Source organism: Dreissena polymorpha, chromosome 6 (genome assembly GCF_020536995.1).
Source record: "Dreissena polymorpha isolate Duluth1 chromosome 6, UMN_Dpol_1.0, whole genome shotgun sequence".
In the NCBI taxonomy this organism is placed as follows: domain Eukaryota; kingdom Metazoa; phylum Mollusca; class Bivalvia; order Myida; family Dreissenidae; genus Dreissena; species Dreissena polymorpha.
Window position 1 is genome coordinate 13644732 of NC_068360.1, and position 6056 is coordinate 13650787.

The window sequence follows — 6056 nt, forward strand, 5'->3', positions numbered from 1 at the left end:
AAACTGGCTTGGATTTTAATTATACCGAAATAGTTCAGGATCTTGACCACTAACCTGACTTGGATTTTAATTATGCTGAAATAGCTCGGGGTCTCTGCCACCAAACTGGCTTGGATTTTAATTATGGTGAGAAAGCTCGGGTCTTGACCACAAAAATGGCTTGGATTTTAATTATGCTGAAATAGCTTGGGATCTTTACCACCAAAGTGGGCGGGGCCCTGGGGTGGGTAATGTGAACATGGATGGTCGAGACACTGTGTTGTCATAAGAAATCTTTAGTATTAATTTGAAGTCAATTGGTGAAGAATGGTGCGGCAGAGGCCGACGCGTATTCCCACGCCGCATGTTTGACCCAGGGGGCGCCCCAGGTTTGGTAATGTGGCCATGCATGGTTGAAATTGACCGTAACTATTGTCTTAAGAGATTTCGAGTGCTTGACAGGTTAATGTAAGCCATCATGGAGAGGGGTGGTTTATGTGGGTTGGTGGTAATTTAAAAGATGAAGTTTCAAAAATAATTATAAAAATAAAATTGGGGGGGGGGGGGGGAATTCTTGGGTGGGGCATGGGGGATAGTTTGGGTGCAGTGCATTGTGGTATGTCAGGTAAGTGTTGTTTTGTCAAAGTATGAATCAAATGTGATCATATATAAAGAAGTTATGGCAATTTAAGCAAAATGTTCAATTATCTAAGTATAAAAGGGGCAATAATTCTGTCAAATGCTTGATACAGTTTTCTGCTCTTGTTTATAGATTGGGATCATGTTGGTAAAGAAGTATGCAAAATATGAAAGCAATATGTCAAAGGACATAGAAAATATTGGAGGTGGTATGCAAACTTTAACATAGATTTATCAAAAATATGCATATTCTAAGTATAAAAGAGCAATAATTCTGTCAAAATGCTTGATACAGTTGTCTGCTCTTGTTTATAGATTGGGATCATGTTGGTTATGAAGTATACAAAATATGAAAGCAATATGTCAAAGGACATAGAAAATATTTGAGGTGGTATGCAAACTTTAACATAGATTTATCAATAATACACTTTAACTCCAATATAGTGCGGTCCGTTATAACGCTGTGTCCAATATAACGCGGGGGATCCTTGGATCCCTTTTTTTCTCCAACCTTCCATTTCTGATTCAAATCCATGTTATGCAACTTCATGTATTTTCATAAATTCAAAGAAGCTGGCGATCACAGCTTGATTGCTTTATCCGCCCGTTTAACTGATTTTAATCGATTAGAGGTTAAACAACACTCGACAGCTAATTGGTGTTAATCTGTTGTGTAATGTCAATAAAGGTGTGAAAACAAGCGAGTCAGTGTTTATTACATGTATTCCCTATCAGAGCGGTTCGATGCGCTAATTTCAATAAGGCAAGTGCAAGCGGATTAATTATCAAATTAAAGTTATTTAAAACTATTACCTGATTATGTTCCATATTTATCGTGTATTGTATTTCGTTGGTATAAAATATGGCTGTGTAAGTGTGTTATTGTTTATTATATGCTACACATGCTTGATAAATAAAGTTATCTTTGTGTGTGTTTAATGTTTCAGTAGGTATACGAAAAATACATTTAACAAGGGACAAAATTGTCACAAAACCAGGTTTTCATTGTGAAAAAAAAATCTGATAAACGGAGAAAAGTCAAACTGAACTTTTGAAATGAACAAACAAAATTAACCCCCTTTATAAGTTTTTTTTTTTTTTAAATCTATTTTTAGTCGTGGCGACCTTGACATTGGAGATATTGACGTGATTCTTTCGTGCGACACACCATCCCATGATGGTGAACAAATGTGCCAAATGATTTTAAAATCTCACAATGAATGACATAGTTATGGCCAGGACAAGCTCATTTATGGCCATTTTTGACCTTTGAACTCAAAGTGTGACCTTAACCTTGGAGATATCGACGTAATTATTTCGCGCGACATACCGTCCAATGATGGTGAACAAATGTTCCAAATGACTATAAAATCTGACAATGAAAGACATAGTTATGGCCCGGACAAGCTTGTTCCGCCAGCCCGCCCGCATTCGCCAATCTAATAACCATTTTTTTCCTTTGGAAAACCTGGTTAAAAATCCTGACGATTTATTTACATGCTAACGCAGTGTAATAGTTAACAGAGATGCACTTAAATTTTTGCCAGTTATCAGAAAGTCCACGGAAAGCACGTTTTTTACATGCTGCGTATGACGCAATAAAACATTTCTTTGTACATGTATCATTTTGCATCGTATTGCATTCAATCTAAATTTAAATTCGCTCGTTCAATGAAAGCTGTGTCCCATAATGCACTGTACTAATTTTTCTGAAAAATGGCGTAGGCATATGAATTTGTTAACGAAGTTCGTAAACATATTTCTTGTCATAAATGTTAAACATTATTTTTTCGTAAGTGATATAATTATATTGGATTATCGGATAAATGTGCACATTAGAAAAGCGGTAGTTATACTGTTATCGCTCGATTCGGTTTACATGCATGTATTTGCGGTTGACAACACAGCATGAAGATACACAAGACCTATATTATAGGCTATACTTTACCTGTTTTTATAGCCCCTTAAATAAATTAGCTCAAAACTTATAACGCTTTCTGTTTATAACGCTGTTGCGTGGCTTGGACCCCGTCATCCGCGTTATATTGGAGTGACAGTGTATGCATATTCTTAGTATAAAAGGGGCAATAATCCTGTCAAAATGCTTGATACAGTTGTCTGCTCTTGTTTATAGATAAGGGTCATGTTGGTAAAGAAGTGCATGTATGCAAAATATAAAAGTAATTTGTTAAAGGACAAAGAAAATATTTGGGGTAGTACACAAACTTTAACATGTGCACGCTAACGGTAACGCCGACGTGATCAGGATAGCTCCATTATATATATTTCATATATATTAGTCGAGCTAAAAATGAGTGAAAATCTCTGACCCGTCTCCACCCCATCCCCTTTAACTTTTGACCCAGGGGTCAGATCAAAATTCCAAATAGTGCAGGGTCGCACATAATGCTCATAGCTACCATGTGTTTAAGTTTCAAGGTTCTAGTGCTTATGGTGTAGGAGATAGTGGCTAGGACAGACGGACAGACTGATGTTGGAGATAACCACAATGAACCTGTTAACAGCCAACTAACGCTGCCAACAAAGCACAAGCTTTACGTGTCAGGATGCGGCACTATCTATACAAACTGCATAAGGAATTACAAGACGCTTAGGGTTTGAGGGACACCAAACCTGATTATGAGTCTTCCACACCTTAAGCATCTTAATAACCCTTTGCATGCTGGTAAATTTGTCGTCTGCTAAAATGTCGTCTGCTGAATTTCTAAAATCAGCATTTTCTTCATTTTTTTTTCAAAGAATACTATCAGAATAGCAAACAGTTTGGATCCTGATGAGACGCCACGTTTTGTGGCGTCTCATCTGGATCCAAACTGTTTTCAAAGGCCTTTAAAATTCGGTTCCTGCACTGAAAGGGTTAAATATACTTATTTGCTTGTGTACATGTACCTGATAATAAATTATTATTATTACCTGTTTTGGCATCAACAAGCTTTATCGATTGGCTCTCAAATTTTGCACATAAACGCTACACGATCAACCATTGGCCTTTTCATTTCAAGTCGGAGAGCAATTTAGCCCTTAGTCGGTCATAAAAGGGTGGAGGATCTATTTAAAGTACAACTATTCCAGATACAAAAATATGAATTCATTTATTTAATGCACTTATTTTCTTCTCTTTTGCTACGAAATGACCATAAACCAGCTTACGCATATTTTGCATTAGCAGATAATATTTCTTCTTTTACATATGAAAGGTAAAAAGAAATTCAAGCAGCATTTTATAATATAAATTCTCAATTTTATGGTTTACTATCTATTTTTCCCAATTTTATGGTTTATCTGGATTATTTTCTGAATTCAAAAGACACTGGCTTAAAAAAACTGTCTATGCATGTAACTGTTTATTGAAATCTCTTAATGAGTGATTATAAATGCATGATAAAATTCTAACATGTTATGTAATAGATAAATCTATATTGTTTGTATTTTTCGTAAACATTATTAGCCACCGTTGTGGTCAAACATATTTTTTTGTTTTATTAATGACTTTGTTTCACAGATTACTGTAACAGAGCTACAGATAAGGTGCGCATTTGTGTAAATACCCAATGTAAAATTGCCGATAACGCATAGAAAAATAAAACCATGCGTTCCGAAACCCAATTGAAATTGCCGATTACGCATATCATATTTTTCCTTTGCATAACGAGTAAATTTGTCCCGGAAATACCCTGGTCAGAAATACCCGGATTCTTTCCGCTTTGTCCAAGTGCTTTCAGTATAACCTTCAGCACAATAATATGTACGGAAAAAAGTGTCTTTGTGACTACATGTTATTGTTGTGAAAATGTCGAAACCTTGAGGCCTTAAAAATGGAAACATCGTATCCTAGGAACAAAAAAACTCAATTTTAAGATATTTAACCGCAGGCAACACAAAATCAGAAGCGGAAAATATAGTGAAACTAATTCTTGACGATATTATGTCGGAGGCAATCGCTGTCAGTGCTTACATTGTAAGAAAACTGGTGGAAAAAATCGTTGAACTTTTTGTTTTAATCAAGACTGTATATTATGGATACATCTACATAATTACACAAAATCTCTGAAACTAATCAATTAAGAGTGGAACTACAACCAGCTTATTCAGGTAAGCAGGTGAGAATTTAAGACAATGAACATACCCAATTTTAAAACAAAGGTACCCAATTGTCAATTAAAGTACCCGGTAGTGGGTACCGATTTTTTTGTACCCAATTGAATATGAAAATACCCAATTGAACTCAAAAGTAGTGGGTATTAACCAAATTACTCAAAAAAGTTATCTGGAGCTCTGCTGTAACGTACAATCTTTATACGGAATGAAGGATTTTTTATTTACAAGTACACTTTTTGTATTTTTTTGATAGTCTACTTAATTTTTGTTTTACTGTTAAACAAAATTAAGCCGCACGCGTCAGACTAATGTCGTTACAATCTAGAGTTTAAATGAAATTATGTCACACGATAGACGTATTAAAATATTTAACTGCATGTCCGACTTGTCGTCATTAAATTCAAGTAGTCATCAAATTCAAGATTTAAAATGAAAATACGTCACAAGATATATGTATTTCATACCATCCAATTTTTTAAGAATATTTTCAGATCTGAATACTGGTATTTTACATGTGTTAAACTTTAACTGTAATGTATCGCAGATTCAGAGATGTATGTTTTGTTGTAAAGGTCATTTAACCCAACATATCTCAGACACAAAGAGTGTCCAAATTTGTGCGAACAATTAAATTAAAACTAAGACATTTATCGATTGTCATTACCTGCTGTATAATTTATTTGTGTACTGACATATATTCAATTGTGGTGAAATCAACCGGGATCACCTTGGTGAGAATCTGGTGGAAAAATCACTGCACTAACCTGAGGCATCAGAGTGTCATGATTGATTGCTCAGTTGTACATATTTTTTGAATTCTGGCTACCATAACTTTAAATGTCGCTTTTTATGATTTTTGACTGGCGCGACTTTATAGTTATGGACCAACCCCATTAGGAAAGTCAACCAGAAAATGCCGAAAGTCGACAGTTTACAAAGACCGGTCCAAAACAGCTTTTAAATGCAGTTATTGGCCCATATCAATCACTTGATTGGAAAGATTGACATTTTTCACATTTAACTGATACATTCTTTCACAAAATACTATCTTAAACATTTAAAATTTATCTATTCTGCTCTTTCATATCGAGAAAAACAGCGATGTGACAGACTTTCTTGAAATGCGAATCTCCCGAGATTTCACGGTCATATGATGGTATTTCTACTTTTAGTAACATACCATGTGCTCAAGTGTTTTCAAATTCAGAATGACATTTCCCGGTATTTTAGAATATTCTGGCTTGTTTTGTGAACAAATTGTAGTGTAAATACAAACTCAAAGTAAATATTTAAAACTTCACACTGAAATCATTTTTATA